The sequence below is a fragment of the Delphinapterus leucas genome, chromosome 3 (genome assembly GCF_059928025.1).
Source record: "Delphinapterus leucas isolate spDelLeu-1000000601 "Yukka" chromosome 3, BTC_Dleu_Yukka2, whole genome shotgun sequence".
Classification (NCBI taxonomy): Eukaryota; Metazoa; Chordata; class Mammalia; order Artiodactyla; family Monodontidae; genus Delphinapterus; species Delphinapterus leucas.
Genome location: NC_143131.1, coordinates 83,888,295 through 83,908,487, shown reverse-complemented (window position 1 = coordinate 83,908,487; position 20,193 = coordinate 83,888,295).

Genomic DNA, 20,193 nt, shown 5'->3' with positions numbered 1-20,193 from the left:
CCACTCCCACCACTATTTTTCAACATAGTTCTGGAAGTTTTAGCCACAGCAATCACAGATGAAAAAGAAATAAACGGAATCCAAATAAGAAAAGAAGAAGTAAAGCTGTCACTGTTTGCAGATGACATAATACTATGCATAGAGAATCCTAAAGATACTACCAGAAAACTACTAGAGTTAATTAATGAATTTGGTAAAGTAGCAGGATACAAAATTAATGCAAAGAAATCTCTGGCATTCTTATACACTAATGATGAAAAATCTGAAAGTGAAATTAAGAAAACACTACCATTTATCATTACAACACAAATAATAAAATATCTAGGCATAAACCTACCTAAGGAGACAAAAGACCTGTATGCAGAAAATTATAAGACACTGATGAAAGAAATTGAAGAGGATACAAATAGATGGAGAGATATACCATGTTCTTGGATTGGAGGAATCAACTTGGTGCAAATGACTATACTACCCAAAGCAATCTACAGATTCAATGCAATCCCTATCAAACTACCACTGGCACTTTTCACAGAACTAGAACAAAAAATTTCACAATATTCATGTTAACACTAAAGACCCCGAATAGCAAAAGCAATCTTGAGAATGAAAAACGGAGCTGGAGGCATCAGGCTCCCTGACTTCAGACTATACTACAAAGTTATAGTAATCAAGACAGTATGGTACTGGCACAAAAACAGACATAGAGATCAATGGAACAGGATAGAAAGCCCAGAGATAACCCCACGCACATATGGTCACCTTATGTTTGATAAAGGAGGCAAGAGTATACAGTGGAGAAAAGACAGCCTCTTCAATAAGTGGGGCTGGGAAAACTGGACAGCTACATGTAAAAGTATGAAATTAGAACACTCCCTAACACCATACACAAAAATAAACTCAAAATGGATTAAAGACCTAAATGTAAGGCCAGACACTATCAAACTCTTAGAGGAAAACATAGGCAGAGCACTCTATGACATAAATCACAGAAAGATCCTTTTTCACCCACCTCCTATAGAAATGGAAATAAAAACAAAAATAAAGAAATGGGACCTAATGAAACTTAAAAGCTCTTGCACAGCAAAGGAAACCATAAACAAGACCAAAAGACCACCCTCAGAATGGGAGAAAATATTTGCAAATGAAGCAACTGACAAAGGATTAATCTCCAAAATTTACAAGCAGCTCAATATTAAAAAAACAAACAACCCAATCAAAAAATGGGCAGAAGACCTAAATAGACATTTCTCCAAAGAAGATATACAGATTGCCAACAAACACATTAAAGGATGCTCAACATCATTAATCATTAGAGAAATGCAAATCAAAACTACAATGAGATATCATCTCACACCAGTCAGAATGGCCATCATCAAAAAATCTACAAACCATAAATGCTGGAGAGGGTGTGGAGAAAAGGGAACCCTCTTGCACTGTTGGTGGGAATGTAAATTGATACAGCCACTGTGGAGAACAGTATGGAGCTTCCTTAGAAAACTAAAAATAGAACTACCATACGACCCAGCAATCCCACTACTGGGCATATACCCTGAGAAAACCATAATTCAAAAAGAGTCATGTACCAAAATGTTCATTGCAGCTCTATTTACAATATTTACATGGAAGCAGCCTAAGTGTCCATCGACAGATGAATGGATAAAGAAGATGTGGCACATATATACAATGGCATATTACTCAGCCATAAAAAGAAACGAAATTGAGTTATTTGTAGTGAGGTGGATGGACCTAGAGTCTGTCATACAGAGTGAAGTAAGTCAGAAAGAGAAAAACAAATACCGTATGCTAACACATATATATAGAATCTAAGGGGGAAAAAATGGTCATGAAGAACCTAGGGGCAAGACGGGAATAAAGACACAGAGAGAATGGACTTGAGGATATGGGGAGGGGGAAGGGTAAGCTGTGACAAAGTGAGAGAGTGGCATGGACATATATATATACACTACCAAACGTAAAATAGATAGCTAGTGGGAAGCAGCCGCATAGAACCTGGAATCAGTTCAGTGGTTTGTGACCACCTAGGGGGGTGGGATAGGGAGGGTGGGAGGGAGGGAGACACAAGAGGGAAGATATATGGGAACATATGTCTATGTGTAACTGATTCACTTTGTTATACAGCAGAAACTAACACACCATTGTAAAGCAATTATACTCCAATAAAGATGTTTAAAAAAAAGTTATTTCAGGTATTGGGATTATGGTTAATATTTATTTTGTTCTTTTGATGTTGAACAATATATTTGTTATATAATAAGAAAAATAATAATAAGCGGTATTTAAATTGTACCTCTGATTAAAAGAAATTTATTCATTTAAAAAGGTACATTAGAGGGGTGGATCAAGATGGTGAAGTAGGAAGACCCTGTGCTCACCTGCTCCCACAGAACTACAAAGACATGCAGAGCAACTTTATCTGAGAACAACCTGAAGACTAGCAGAACAGATTTTCTACAACTAAGGATATAAAGGAAAGGCCACATCAAGATGGGCAGGAGGAGCAAAGACATGTTCCAGTCAGAACCCATACCCCCGGTGCAATGACCCACAAGCAGGAAGGATATTACAGTCGTGGAGGGCTGCCCTGAGGAGCAAGGGGTCTGAGCCCTACATCTGGTCCCAAGCCAGGGGGACCTGCACTGGGCAGATGAGCACCCATAATGTCTGGCTTTGAAAATCAGCAGGGCTTATGTCCAGGAGAGGCAGAGGATAGTGGGAACCCAAGACTCTGCTCTTAAAGGGCTCTCACACAAACTCACTTACTTCAAGTCTCAGCATAGAATCAGCAGCTTGAAAAGCACGTACCTCATACGAGACAGTGATTTATTGATGAATTTTAGGGCATGTGCTGGAGGGGCAGGGACCTGGTGGAACTTCCTCTGGGGATGGAAGTGCTGGTGGGTATAATTTTGTTTCCTCTTCTTCTTCCCAGCTGTCCTGATGTTGGTAGATGCCATTTCTGTCAATCTCCATCAGTCTAGTTAACACCATGTACTCCACCCTGGCATCCCCTGAGGGCCATCTATACCCAACTTGCCTACTTTGTCCAGCTCCCCAGGTACCAATACCAGACCAGACACCAGACTGTGAGCTCCTGTGGGCAAGGCTGGTAGCTCTGCCCCTCTGTGCCCAGTGTGGGGCCCAGCACATGCTGGTGACGTAGTAATGACTGATGAAGGAATGATGTAAGGCACTATAGATTTGCAGAGCACAGCTGCCCCCAAGGTTATGCGTCTTCTTGACCAGCATCCTTCTCCCTTTGGGCCATCAGTGGCCCTGCAGACGCCTCTTCTTCCCCCAATAGCAGAGGTGTCCTCCAGCCATGGTCCACCTGAGTGCTCCAGAAACCTGACATGAGGCGTCCCTGGTCTCAGGGGATCTGAGGTCCCTTCTCCCCATAGGCCATCTCCCTGTGAAAGCATGAGGCAGGTGGCCCCTTAGAAGCCCAGGCTGTATCTATGCCCAGCATAAAAGGGCCAAGTGTGTGCCTTCTTCGCTTGCCTGAGGACCCTGGAGCTGATGGGAACCTGCCCACATGCAGGATCATGGGGTAGGCATGTGCCTGGGCCTGCTGGGGGTTGGTGAGGGCCTGGGACATAGGGCTGTGCAGGCAGGGGTCACTCACTTTCTTGTGGCACAGCCACCAGATGCACCAGAGCAACAGTGGGAACATGAGCAGGGCCAGGCTGAGAGCAACCAAGCAGAGAAGCTTGATTGTGGGAATGAACTGTGGGAGGGATAGTGGGGAGGCAGTGACAGAGGCTCCTGGGTAACTGGTGGGGCACTTGTCTGGGAAGATGGCTCCTCTGCCTATAGAAAGGACACAAGCCAGAGTTCCAGCATGGGCCTGGGTGACATCTTCCCAGTCACCTACCACCTAGATACCACAAACCAGAAACATATAACAGATACACAAAACATAAATAGAAAGGAATACAAACATAACAGTAAAGAAAATTATCATCACCAGGGAAGAGAACAAGACAAGAAGAAAGGAACAGAGAAGAACTACAAAAACAATCAGAAAACAATTAACGAAATGGCAATAAGCACATACCTATCAATAACTACTTTAAATGTAAATGGACTAAATGTTCCAATCAAAAGACTTAGGGTACAACAGGCTAATAAATAACCAAAGTGTTCACTGGAGAAATCAAAGAGGAGATTAAAAAATACTTGGAGACAAGTAAAAATGAAAACAATGATCCAAAATCTATGGGATGTGGCAAAAGCAGTTCTAAGAGGAAAGTTTATAGCAATACAAGCCTACCTAAGCAAACAATAAATATCTCAAGTAAATAACCTGAACTTACACCTGAATGAACTAGAAAAAGAAAAACAAACACAACCCCAAGTTAGTAAAAGGAAAGAAATAATAAAGTCAGAGCAGAAATAAATGAAGTAGAGAATAAAAAACAATGGAAAAGATCAATGAAACTAAGAGTTGGTTCTTTGAAAAGATAAGCAAAATTGATAAACCTTTAGCCAGACTTATCAAAAAACAAGAGAGCGGGCTCAGATAAGTAAAAGTCAGAAATGAAGAAGTTCCAACCAATACCAAAGATATACAAAGGGTCATAAGAGACTACTTTAAACAATTAAATACCAATAAAATGGACAATATAGAAGAAACGGACAAATTCCTACAAATGTACACTCTCCCAAAACTAAAAAAAGAAGAAATAGAAAATATGAACAGACTAATCAGTAATCAAAAAATCACAACAAACAAAAAGTCTAGGACCAGATGGCTTTACAGTTGAATTCTACCAAACATTTAAAGAAGAGTTAATACCTATCCTTCTCAAACTATTCCAGAAAATTCAAGAGGAAGGAACACTTCTGAACTCATCCTATCAGGCCAGCATCACCCTAATACCAAAACCAAAGACACCACACACAAAAAAATTTACAGGCCAATATCACTGATGGACACGGATATAAAAGCCTCAATAAAATATTACCTAACCAAATTCAACAAATACATTCAAAGGGTCATACACCATGATCAAGTGGGATTCACTCCAGAGATGCAGGATGCTTCAATATCTGCAAATCAATCAATATAAGTCACCACATTAATAAAATGAAGGATAAAAATCACATGATCATCTCATATTCAGAAAGAGCATCTGACAAATTCAATATCCACTTAGGGTAAAACCTCTCAATAAAGAGGGTATAGAGGGAACATACCTCAATATAATGAGGGTCATATATGATAAACACACAGCTAAGATAACACTAAATGGTGAAAAGCTGAAAGCTTTTCCTCTAAGATCAGGAACAAGACAAGAATATTCACTCTCACCACTTTTATTCAACATAGCATTGGAAATCCTAGTCTCAGCAATCAGACAAAACAAAGAAATAAAAGGAATCAAACTGGAAAGGAAGAAGTGAAATGGTCACTGTTTTCAGATGACACGATGCTGTATATATAAAACATAAAGACTCCATCAAAAAAACCTATTAGAACTAATAAATGAGTAAATGAATTCAATGAAGTTGCAGGATACAAAATCAATATACAGAAATCTGTTGCATTTCCAGATACTAAAAACGAACTATCAGAAAAAGAAATTTAAAAAGCAATCTATTTATAATTGCATCAAAAAGAATAAAATACCCAGTAATAAATTTAAGAAAGGAGGTGAAAGGCCTGTATTCTGAAAACTATAAGAACTTGAAAAAAGAAATTGAGATGACACAAATAAATTCAGTGATATGGCATACTCATGGATTCAAAGAATATTGTTAAAATGATCATATTATCCAAAGCAATCTACAGATTCAATGCAATCCCTATCAAAAATCCAACGGTAGTTTTCAAAGAACTAGAACAGACAGTCTTAAAATTTGTATGGAACCACAAAAGACCCTGAATAGCCAAAGCAATCTTGAGAAAGAAAAAAAAACTGGAGGTACCATGCTCCCTGATTTCAAACTATTCTGCATGGCTACAGTAATCAAAACTGTATGGTACTGACACAAAAACGGACGGAGATCAATGGACAGAGCCCAGAAATAAATGCATGCTTATATGGTCAATTAATTTACAAAAAAGGAGCCAAGAATATACAGTGCAGAAATGATAGTCTCTTCAATAAATGGTGTTGGGAAGCAGGACAGTTACATGAAAAAGAACAAAACTGGACCACTCTGTTACACCATGTACAAAAATAAATTAAAAATAGATTAAAGATTTAAATGTAAGACATGAACCATAAAACTCCTGGAAGAAAATATAGGCAGTGTACTCTTTGACATTGGTCATAGCAATATTTTTTTGTACCTGTCTCCTTAGGGAAGGGAGGAGCAAAAATAAACAAATGGGACTACATCAAACTAAAAATCTTTTGCACAGCAAAAGAAACCATCAACAAAATGTAAAGGCCACCTACTGAATGGAAGATATATGCAAAACAATATACCTGATAAGGGCTTAATATCCAAAATATATAAACAACTCATATAATTCAACATCAAAAAACAAACAGCCTGATTTAAAAATGGGAAGAGGACTTGAAGAGACATTTGCCCAAGGAACACATGCAGGTAATCAACAGACACATGAAAACACACTCAACATCTCTAGTTATCAGGGAAATGCAAATAAAAACCACAATGAGATATCACCTCATAACTGTCAGGATTGGCCACACCACATGGCTACTGGGATCCTAGTTCCCCGACCAGGGATTGAACCCAGGCCATGGCAGTGAGAGCACTGAGTCCTAACCATTGGACCACCAGGGAATTCCCAGAATGAATATTATTAAAAGACAAGAAAAAACAAGTAGGTGTTGAAAAGGATGTGGAGAAAAGGAAACCATTGTGCACTGTAGTTGGGGACACAAATTGCTGCAGCCACTACGGAAAACAGTATGGAGGTGTCTCAAAATATCAAAAGTAGAACTACCATATGATCCATCAATTCCACTCCTTGGTATTTATCTGAATAAAACAAAAACACTAATTGAAAAAGATATATGCACACCTATGTTCATCGCAGCATTATTTACAATAGCCAAGATATGGAAGCAACCTAAGTGCCTATCAATAGATGAATGGATAAAGAAGATGTGGTATATATTCACAATGCAGAGTTACTCAGTCATATCAACAACGAAATCTTTTCATTTGCGACAACATGTATGGACCTAGAGGTATTATGCTAAATGAAATGTCAGACAGAGAAAGACAAATACAATATGATTTCAATTATATGTGGAATTTTAAAAACAATACAAATGAATAAACGTAACAAAACAGAAACAGACTCATAGATACAAAGTACAAACTGGTGGTCACCAGAGAACAGGGGGTTAGAGGGTTGGGTGAAATCGATAAAAGGGAGTAAGAATTACAAACTTCCATTTATAAAATAAGTAAGTCCTGGGGATGTAATGTACAGCATAGGTAATATAGTCAATAATGGTGCAATAATTTGTATGGTGACAGATGGTTTACTAGACTTACGGCGATCAATTTATAATGTATAAAAACGTTGAATCACAATGTTGAACACCTGAAACTATTATAATGTTGTATGTGAACTATATTTCAATACAAAAAAGAAAAAAAAGAAAAAAGGTGCATTTAATTCACTTGATCTCAGTACCACCAATTAAAAAGTTTTGTTTTGCTTTTCTATCTCTCTATTCTGCTTCCAGAATGAAATATGCATACATTTCTATATATTTGTTCATTCAAATATTTGGACCAGATTTAAAGACCAATAGCAAAACATCTAAATGATTGGCAGAATCTTTCACTTATTAAAATTATCTATGTATGATGTTATTGTAGCCCAAGCACCTCCTCCAGTTTAAGAAGTGCAATTGAAGAAATAACAAAACTGGCTCATGGATTTATGACTATCAGCACCATAATCTGGCATTTATAAGTATAGATGAAATTAGTGTTTGTTATATACACACAGTGGGTGCCATAGAGACACCCACTATGCCTGAGAGACAATGAATCACTTTCTCTGGATAAGGACATGGGGATCATACCATTGGAAAGTAGCTGTATATCACTGGAAAATTGTTAGTCACATGGTAAAGCTTACATAGCAGACATACTTGAAGAATACCTGAGAAATGTTTAAGAGCTTTTTAAATTTTTTAACCACTGTTTTAGCTGTTCTTTATGAGTGTCTACTATATGCCAAGCTATGTACTAGGTGCTTTATAGTACAACTATACGGTAGGTATTAACTCCATGTGGGACATTAGATATCTGTATGGATAGGGAGATTAAGGAGCTTCCCTAAAGCCACATAGATAGGATCACTATTTGGCCTCAGATCTGTTTCAAATCCTGTGTACTTAGACATCAACACTGCCTAAGGCCTTTATAACTCTATAATATGTGTAACAGAGGTCCACTCCCTCTGTCCACAGCCCTGAGCATGTAGTGCATCCTGATCCAACTCAACATGCTAGACTGGGTTACCACACCTTCATGAAGTTTGTTGGTGAGTGTCCAGGGAAGCTTGCAAGTGTCATATTCTATCAATCCATGGATTTGGGAACAGCTGTGCAAATGTGCAGAAAGGTTGAGGCTTGAATGCAGAGTGGCAACTGAGTAAGTCCATGGGGTGGGATGGGAACTGTAGTCTGGCAGCACCTTGAGAGATAACAACACTCCAGACACTGTATAAAGTACTTAAGTTAGCTAATTTAATACTGAAAACAGCCCTGTAAAGTAGGTACCACTTTAGCTGGCTTCATGCTACAGTTCAGAAAACTGAGAAACACAAGAGGAAAATCAGTTCTGTTTGAGGTCACATAGCAAGTAGTGGAACCAGGATCTGAATTCAGACATTATGGCTTCCCTCCTAACTAATACACTGCACCATCCCTAACTACCTTCCCAGCACACCAGAGCAGCTCACTTAGTGGATATTTCAAAGGTCTACAATCCCAGTATATTCTGAGTCTTTGCTTTCAAGCTTCCAAATGTTTCTTCTGTTATTGTCACTTTTGTGTGTGTTTGTTTTGTTTCTGATCCTTGTGGATTTATGGCTTAAAATTCCTTTTTATTGTCTTATTTGTTGAGTTTTGGAGGAAGCAGGTATAAATGTGTATATTCTTCCAGTCTTCAATGAGAAACTTAACTTTTCAGATCAAATATCACAGGAAAGAAATATAGGTAGCAGAGGATAAGAGAAAAAGAATAATTCTTGTGAAGAAGAAAAAATAAACTCAGCACAATTTATCTAGTTTCTCTGAGTATAAATAGAAACCAACTTTTAGCACAGCGAGCTTCTTATTCCTGCACTGCAAGTGCTGAGAATTTCAAGTAATTTAATTAGACAAATAAAATAAAAAGTTAACTTAGTACAGAAAAGTGTTAACAAACAAAATTATCAAAGCTGAAAATAATTGTATAGCTTGAACTCTTTGCAAATGTCATGAAATTGCATTTTCTCTTTGTGCTGCATTTTCTCAAATGGCAAATCACCAAATAAGAAATGCTGACAGCTACTCTGGATATTAGATGGGTTGGTGCAACGACAATGGTTGCTATTTTGGTGTATCCAAAATACATTCAAAATTAACTAGAGCCCAGGAAAAAATGAATTATTTTAAAATTTGGATGAGAAACTATTAAGATAATTATTTCAAAAGGTTTCTAATATCTAAAAGAAACATTTTAATCCTAATATGCAAAGACTGTTTTGAATCATGTTTTTCATTTTCCTTTGTATATGTATACATGACCTCTTAATAATCAACCTTAAACACACAACAGAAATGCTACCTTGCATATCAATCTTTAATAACAATTTTACTGTGTGTAATAATTCTGGCTCACCATTTCTTTGCAAAGCCTTCCTACTAATTCAGGAAACATTTTAAGTGCTGTGTTATATTCCTTTCTCTGGTAAATGATATAGGATATTTCAGGTCACCCATTTTAACTGAAGACAATAAAACCATAAACTTAAATATCTTACTGCTGTTTCCAATATAATTTAAGCTTTCCCTCCCCAAAATAAAAATTTCCTTTTTTCTACTTCACAAATATTACATTTTTCATCATACCAAAGAAAAGTACCCCTTGATAGCCTGATGACTTTTATCATATTTATTACGCTCAATGGGAAAAATTACTCAGGAATGACCCTTTCCTTAGGAAGTGACTTAACATCTGAATACCCTCCTCATTTCCTAGACATATGATTTCAAGATCCTAAATGAAAAGAAAAACATCCTTCATATTTTATTACGCTTAAAAATATATGTGTATTTGAGGACATTTTTCCTTTATTCCTTGGTCTGGGCATCTGCTTCCAAACATATCCTAAGATTTTCTCTGTACTTCAGTATGTCTCATTTCATAAGAAAGAATTCTTCATTTGGGACTGGTCCCTCGGTGCATCTTGTTATCTACAAGTGTAAAGTGCTGCTTCTTTTAAATAAGCAGCTCTCTGAGAAAATTAAAGATAAGGCTGAGATAGGGACTAGGATAATAAAGGCAGTATCTCCATCTCATAAAGGACCTCACCACTTCCCTAGGAATTCTGGAAACAAGAGTATAAAATAGTTTTGTAAGGAACCAGGTTTTTCTGATTTGCCTAGAATGAGGCATAACACCATCCCTGAATATAAGGCTAGTATAGAACACACAGATTTTACATTTGAATATACACTCTGTGAGATTGGTGGCTTTGTCTTTATTATTATATATACCACTGAATCTGCAATACCTAAAAGCTGCTTGTCACATGGTAAATCCCTATAAAATCTGACAAATTAATGAAAATTACATCAATTATTGGCCAGTTATGGGTCAATTATTTACTCTTGGGTCAGAGAAATGTGAATATATAATAGTGTGTATCTGTTAAACATATGTTTATTTTTGAGCTCTCTATTCTGTTCCATTGGTCTACATGTCTCATTTTATCCAGTACCTTGATGTTTTAATACTGTGGCTCTGCAATATTTTTTTTTTTTTTTTTTTTTTTTTTTGTGGTATGCAGGCCTCTCACTGTTGTGGCCTCTCCCATGGCGGAGCACAGGCTCCAGATGCGCAGGCTCAGCGGCCATGGCTCACGGGCGTAGCCGCTCCACGGCATGTGGGATCTTCCCGGACCAGGGCACGAACCTGTGTCCCCTGCATCGGCAGGCAGACTCTCAACCACTGTGCCACCAGGGAAGCCCTGCAATATCTTTTGAAATCAGGAAGTGTGATGCCTCCAGCTTTGTTCTTTTTTTCTCAATATTGCTTTGATATTTGGGGTCTTTTGTGGTTCCATATGAATTTTAGGATTATTTTATCTATTTTTACAAAATATGCCATTGAGATTTTGATGGAGACTGCACTAAATCTGTAGATCACTTTAGATAATATAGGCATTTTAACAATATGAAGTTTTTCAAGCCATGAGAATTGGATGTCTTTCTATTTATTTGTGTTTAATTTCTTTCATCAAGATTTTGTAGTTTTCAGTGTACAAATCTTTCACCTCCTTGGTTAAGTTTATTCCTAAGTATTTCATTCTTTGATGCTGTTGTAAATGGGATTGTTTTTTAAATTTCCTTTCTACATAATTAGTTGTTAGTGTACAGAAAAGCAAATGATTTTGTATGTTGTTTATGTAATCTACAATTTTATTTGTTCTAACAGCATTTTAGTGAAGTATGTAGAATTTCTATTGATACATATAAGGTCATGTCATCTGCAAACATATTTCTTTCTTTCTGATTTGGATATCTTTTATTATTTTTTCTTGTCTAATTGCTCTGGCTAAAACTTCAAACATCATTTTGAATAGAAGTGCTAAGAGTGGGGAATTCCCTGGTGGTCAGGTGTTAGGACTTGGCGCTTCCACTGCTGGGGCCTGGGTTCAATTCCTGGTAGGGGAACTAAGATCCTGCAAACCACAAGGCGCAGCCAAAAAAAAGGAATAAAAAAAGGTAAGAGTGGGCATCCTTGCCTTCTTCCTGATATTAGAGGAAAAACTTTTAGCTTTTCACTATTGAGTATGCTGTTAACTGTAGGCTTATATTAAATTTATTATGTTGAGATAACTTCCTTCTATTCCTAGTTTGTTGAGAGTTGTCTCATGAAAGGGTGTTGAAATTTGTCATACACGTTTTCTGCATCTATTGAGATGATGTGATTTTTATCCTTCATTTTATCAATGTGATGTATCACACTGATTTATTTGCTAATGTTGTACCATCCTTGATCCCAGTTATAAATTCTACTTGATCATGGTGTATGATCCTGTTAATGTGGTTCACTTCTAATATATAACACAATGTATCTCTCTATTTAAATGGATTGGATTTTATTTCACTTCTTTTATCAGTGTTTTGTAGTTTTGTATTTTTTGTGTGTGCTGGTCTCAGCTTCCTGATAACCCATGTGTGGTTGGACTGACTCTTGTGGTTCTTTTTTTTCTCTATTATTTTTTTTCTTTTATTAAAGTATAGTTGATTTACAGTGTTGTGATAGTTGCAGGTTCACAGCAAAGTGATTCAGTTATATATATACATATATATGTATGTATATATATATATGTATATATATATAACTGATTCAGTTATATCTATAGTTATATTTATATCTATATATAATATACTTTTTCAGATTCTTTTCCTTTATAGGTTATTATAAGATATTGAATATAGTTCCCTGTGCTATACAGTAGGTCCTTTTTGCTTATCTACTTTATATATAATAGTGTGTATCTTAATCCCAAACTCCTAATTTGTCCTTTGGTGACAATAAGTTTGTTTTCTATGTCTGTGAAGTGTTTTGTAGTTTTAATCATACAGTTGCTGAACACATTTTCTTAGATGTATACTGAATTATTTCATGATTTTATCGCTGTTGTATATGACGTTTTTCTTAGTTTCATTTCCAATTGCTCCTTACTAGTTTGTAGAAATATAGTTGCTTTTTAATATTTTATCCTAAGGTTTTGCTGGACTCACTGACTAGTTCTAGTAGCTTTTTGTGGATTCTTTAAAATTTTCTGCATAAAAATCATGTTTGGGCTTCCCTGGTGGTGCAGTGGTTGAGGGTCTGCCTGCCGATGCAGGCGACACGGGTTCGTGCCCTGGTCTGGGAAGATCCCACATGCTGCGGAGCGGCTAGGCCCATGAGCCATGGCCACTGAGCCTGCGCATCCGGAGCCTGTGCTCCACAACGGGAGAGGCCACAACAGTGAGAGGCCTGCGTACCACAAAAAAACCAAACCAAACCAAACAAAAAAACAAACAAAAACAAAAAACAAAAAAAACCAATCATGTTGTCTTTAAATGGAGATATTTCTATCTCTTTCTCTAGAAACTGTATGCCTTCTATTTATGTTACTTGACTTATAGCACTAGCTAGTAAATCTAGTACAGTGTTGAACAGGAGGGGCATGGGCAGATATCACTGTCTTCTTCCTAAAGTTTGTGGGAAAGAAATATTTCACCCTTAAATATAATGTTAAGTATAATGTTAGCTGTAGGTGCAGGTACTTATTCAGTGTGAAGAAGTTTCCCTCAATTCCTAATTTGACTCTGTTCCTCTTGTGCTTTGCCTTAGGTGAGCCAGTGCCTGTATCTGATTGCTCTTTGGAAGGACATATTTTATCTTAGGTTTCATGATACTTGGTTGCCCTGTAACCTCAGTTATTTAATAAATTTAAGAAAGTTATAATCTGGGTTTTTCTTATTGTTACATTGCAAGTGGTGCCTTTTTCAGTTCTACTTTCAGCTGAATGAAGAGTATGTATTTCTCTTAGGAAGAAGTCCATATTCTAAAATGGCTTACCGTGCTGCATGCTTCCTGTACTTTTACCTTTTGTAATTCCCACACATAGGTTCTTTGCTCATATTAATATTACATAAATTCCCCTCAAATTCCATTCTCTTATGGCCCAAGAGTTTGAGCTGACTGTGATACATACCCCAAATCTGAGCCCATATTTCCACATAAAATTCACCAATATAAATTCTCCCTCCAATATAAGCATACATTTCATTTTCACCTGCCAGTCTACTTTGACCACCAAAATTTGGATTTGGAATCTCTCTCTTGTGTTCCTGTAGCACAATAGCATCATTCCTCTACTCTTTTAACTTAAATAATTCTCCCCACTCACTGACAAGCACTGAAGACCACGATTCTCTTTTTCAATGTTGGATATCAGCACGCTTCATAACAGCCAAAAGAAAGATGGAAACCACCCAGATGTCCATCGACTGATAAATGAATAAACAAAATCTGGTACATCAACACAATGAAATATTATTTAGCCATATAAAGAAAGTAAGTACTAATATACGCTCCAACATGGATGAACCTTGGAAAAATTATGCTAAGTGAAAGAAGCCAGGCATAAGGGGTCACATATTATAGGATTTCATTTATATAAAATATTCAGAATAAGCAAAAATCTTCAGAGACAGAAAGCAGATTAGTGTTGCCGAAGACTGGAAGAGGTGAGAATGAAGAGTATTTGCTTACAGGTACAGCGTATTCTTTTGGAGTAATGGAAATATCTAAAACTAGATAGGAGTGATAGTTGCACAATATTGTGAATGTAATTAACATTACTGAATACTATACTTTAATATAGTTAAAATGGTAAATTTTATAGTATATGTATTTTACCATAATTGAATGTAATGTTTCATATATATCTATATCTATCCATCTGTAGATATATATATAGAGAGAGAGAGAGAGAGAATGAGAGAGGAAATTTTGTATGTGTCACTAAGGTCCACTTTTCATTGGAACTGTCTTTGTCCTATCTTTTTATTTTATGAAATCTTATTTAGATGGCATAGTACTGATATAAAGGAAAATGGGCTGATTTTTAGTTTCTATCAGTCCTCTATTAAAAAACAAAGAATATAACCTTCAGAAATTAATCTTTGGCAAATGTGACAACTCATATAACTAATTTTAGTAAAAGAGAACTATCCCTTTAAAATATGTATTTTGACTTGAATTTCATTCTATCATTTGGGATAAAAGTGCATTATGATGTTTTTGTGAATATTTCTGAAGCATATATGGATTAAAACAATGCTATAGCATTATGTATGTTGGTGATAAACAACACTTTATGTCTGTCTGTATATTTCTTCTGTTTCCAGAAGGATGGAACAATGAGCCATGCTGGGAGGTAATAGGTAATAGTCCCTACCTACACAGAAGTGTTCACATATTATACAAACCAGCCAGAGACAGATTGCAGTAATAAATCTCAATATAAGTATTTCTTTCTTTGTCTTAGAGTTTTTGTAACCATTTCACTAACACTTTCTTCAGAACATTTCCTCATTTCTCTCTCCTGCACACTAATATAACACTGTTTCATCTTTTTTTTCTCTAAAAGATGTTTTTATGTTGTTCATGATGAAAGTTCAGGAAAGATTACTTGGGAAAATTGCTTATTTAAAAAACTTGACCTTTCTTCTCTTAAATTCCTACTTGATTATGGCATTTTCAATTTGATTTCTCATAAGTTAATTGATTTGATGAAGGCTTGAATTTGTTTTGATATAATGGGGGCACTTAGGTTGCATAGGCACCAAATGTTTTCTCCTTCTTAGGTATTTAGCATTTCTTTTTAAAGTTAGAAAAGTGATTCAATATTACTAAATGGCATACGTTTTTCTAAGAGATATTGCAATAACTTAGATATAAATCTTATCTTGCTATATTCATAAACTAATAGCAAAAAATTATCATTTAGTTCATATTAGAAGTAGAGAGTCTGAAGTCCATATTTTGGATGGGAGAAGATTGTATGTGGGTAAGGGTATACCAGTGAATTCTAGGAAAGGGAGAAAAGGTCATCTATGAGAAGCAATGCTTTGAGATTATGATTTAAGTGGAAGAAGCAGAATAAAATATATATCACTGATTTTCATGAGCTGAAAGGGGTATACATTGAGAATGAAACAAAATAATATTCAATTTTCTGTTTAATACGAGAAGCATCTTTGATGTGTAATTGTCTACATGAAGGTGATGAGAGGATAGGGTGGGGAGTGTCAGGTATACAACTCTAACGTTTGGGAGCTTTGCCCTGCTGCTATGATTTGGATTAATCCGTAATCATGCAGACTGGAATGTCCTCTTCCTTTTCCTCAACTTCTGCCTTTCTCTCTTTCTTCTCCTCCTTGTTCCTGCACATGTGTTTGTAATGAAGAAGTTGCAGCAGAATTGGCATTTGTGGTTCCAAATACCACAAATGGTGAAATGTGACCAAGAATGCTTGGAACCCCTGAGCCACTCAACGTGCTTAGTGCTGGGAGATATTGTGGAGGGATTCTGTTCTGTATAGTTAAAGATGGAGAACAAAAATAAGCATAAACGTTTGTAAGTTTAAAATTGCTTTCTCATTACAGCCTATACTATAAAGAAACAATTCATTTTAAAGAGAATTTTCAGGCAGATTCTCTATTGCTGAAAAATACAGCAGACTGAATATTTCTCTACTACTCATTCACAATGTGATGAGCATTTATATTTTGGGCAGAGTACTCAGGGATTTATTTCATGTAAATCAAGGTAATCTGCCTTAAATGTTATTTGTCTACACAGGGAGAATGAAGTTATATATTTCTTAATAGCTAAATACTTCTTAGCCTTTAGCGAGAACTATTTTTTTGTGCTTAAAACATACTTAAGCTAAAGACATGTCAGTGTCGGTACCTTCAAACCTCTGAAATGTTTAAAGAAAATTAATTTTACTAAGTCCTTTTCCTTTTACTAGTTTAAATTTTTCTTTTCATATTCAAGACATTTCATTGCCATGAATTATGACTTTGATGAAAGAACAGGAATTTTCAATGTGTGTAACTCATCTTTTCAGGTAAACACAAATCCAGAACTCTTGAAGGATTTTTAACCAGGGAAGTAACTTGAATTTTAAAAGATTAACCTAGTAGTGGTAGAAGAGATAGTATAGGATCAAAAATGTGGAATAAAGAAAAATGTGTATAAAGCAGGAAAGGAAATTATTAAATAATAATTGTTTGAATTTATGAATAATCTTTTTGTTGAGTTATATTAGGAAGTATTTATGACAGATAATAAAACTTAAGGGATATAGCTGAAGTTGTATTTAGAGGACTATGTTTAGCCTCAAATGTATATATCATATAAAGGAAACTAAGAATTCAATTTAGTAAGTTCAAAAAAGTTAGCAGAGTAAACCCTCCAAAATAAGAAGAAAATATTAAGGTAAAAAGAAAAAGTTAAATATGTATACATTTTTAAAATAAAGTAAAAATTAAATTATTTTAGGCCACCTCTGGTAACACTGCTCAAAAAAGTATACAAAGAAACAACATAAGGAGTATAAATTGGGATATAGCTATAAACTCAATAGTAGTTAATAAAATTCACACTATGAAAAACTTCAACCTAATATATGTTTAACTTAGATGAAAAGGAAAATTACAAAAGGAATCAAATTAACAAAGAGAGATTATAAATCAGAAAACACAGAGGAAAAGCATTTATGATGCTGTTGCATGAATCTAGGTAATACATGGGCAGTACATGAAGAAATCGTATCCATCTCAAAAAGGAAAACAGTTTAGAATGGAAGGCACTTCAAGACATATTTAGCAGATAAGTGACCAATTGTGACCAACTGGTCATGTGGAATAAGACAAAAATAAAAGGTGACTTTCACATTTCTAGCTTTTGGGATTTTGATATGTGGATAGTTTAAAAATTGAAATAGTTTATACAGTAAAAGGAATATGATTGTGGTGGTATCATTCTTGTTTAGTGAGAAAGATGGGAGTAGGGAGTAGGGAAGGTGGTGTGCTCTTCATAAAACAATTTTGAAGATTAAAGCAAACTATTAAACTATTTTTTTTTTTTTTTTTGCAGCATGAGGGCCTCTCACTGCTGTGGCCTCTCCCGCTGCAGAGCACAGGCTCCGGACACGCAGGCCCAGCGGCCATGGCTCACGGGCCCAGCCGCTCTGTGGCACACGGGATCCTCCCAGACCGGGGCACGAACCCACGCCCCCTGCATCGGCAGGCGGACTCTCAACCACTGCGCCACCAGGGAAGCCCTATTAAACTATTTCTTATTTCTTAACTGCTCTGTATCTATTTCCTTCCTTTCCAAATAACAGCCAAATGTTTCTCCAGATAATCACTGTCGCCATGTTGGTAGCAGCAATGCTGTTGGGGTGTTATTGACTTCACCTCAGGCATCAGAAGTCTTCCTTGCTTGCAAATGTTTAAATAATGTGCACCGACTCAGGCTTAAGCCAATCTGGGATGACACCTTACTGTCCTCCCAATGAATAAAGTGTTTATATTATTAGTCCAATGAAGGTGAATAACATTTTTTCCATGATTGTAGGAGGAATTGTTCTCTCCAATAGACGTGCACAAGGAAGATGTAGCTCTTGTTATTGTCAGCAGCCGTCTTATGATCATGCAACACAATAAAATCAATACATGAGAACGGGTAGAGTTGAGAAAATTGCTAACAACTGATCTAGTTCTTTGATTTAACTGGCCTGAAGCCTAAGCCACTGCTAGACTTTAAGTCATGAGTCAATTAATCCATGATATTGTTCAAGGAAGCTAAATTTTGCTTCTTGTTGCTAAAAGTGTATAAGCTTGAGTCTACTCCACTACTCCACTCAGGCAAGTTATTTTTCTCATTTTTCATATGAAAACACCCTGTGCTATTTTACTTATCTGAATGGCTAATATAAGTAGAAGGATATTAAAATAAAATGTTTATCAGATTTATTATGGGTAAAGTGCACTGCAAATATGCTTGCGGGAAAAATTTTTAAAGTGCAAAGAATGATATGGGGACCCTGTTTTCATTTACTGTTTTTAATTATTTTTAGCTTTTTTTATATGCTGTGTTTATTATATTCTAGAAATACAAAGGTATAGGAACAAAGTGTGCAGCATACTAATAGGAATATAAACCTTATTCATTTAAATGAAAAAGAAACATAACAGGGAGCATTGAACAGTTATAATTTACTTACTGACAGAAAACTAATAACAAGAAGCTTGTACTCATTCCAACAACATTTTCAGGTTTGGGAATTTCTCTGTTATGTGCAAGGAAGAAAGAATTAACTAGGCTTGTTGACTTAATTGGAAATAGAGACAATTGGTTATCTTCTATGTTACAGAAGATCATTCTATCGTTTTATGAATTTAAGTGAATTTAAAATGGGTCTTATTCTGTGGTGCTGAGTTATATTTTTCCTCAAATAAGGAATATTTCAATAATCATCATTTAGCAAATATTTTAATATGATATCCTTTGTCTGCATTTTAAGTTGTTAAGTGAATAGTTCTATTGCACAGCCTGTACTAGTACTAATAATGTAAAGTAACATTAAGTTTACTTTTTATATGGTTCCCAATTCTAATTGTGCTATCTTGACTTTATGACAGTAAAATAATATGATTAATATGATTATGATTAACATAGTTACAAAAATTTGAACAAATTAGAATTGATTCTAGACATACCTGAAATGCCACACTTTTTTAACTCAATATATAAAAAAGTAATACATTAATTAATCTTAATCTCAAATGATTCTTGAGTTGCTTCCAATTGAAAACACTATTTGGGGCACAGATGGTATGTATATGGAACTTTAAGACATATTAACTTGGCCAAAGACCATAGTTTATTAGCAATTAAAATGTCAAGTGGAGGGTTTACATGAACATTTATAGTTTATTCATTGGATAAAGTATAGTCATAGTAAACAAACTAATTTTCATTTGTTCTATCTTTGTAACAAGATTAAAACATATATCGAACAAATTCAGAAGACATTACTAAATATTAATATATATATACATATTGATTGGTTAAATCTTTGATAGAGTATGCACACATAACACACAGAATCCCAAAATATGTGAAGTAAAAACTAATAGAATTGAAAGGATAAATAGACAATTTAAAGATAATATCACTTATATGTAGAATCTAAAATATGACACAAATGAAATTATCTACAAAACAGAAACAGACTCACAGACACAGAGAGCAGACTTATGGTTGCCAAGGGGGAGGGGGGTGAGGAGGGATGGATTGGGAGTTTAGGGTTAGCAGATGCAAGCTAGTATATATAGAATGGATAAACAACAAGGTCCTACTGTATAGCACAGGGAACTA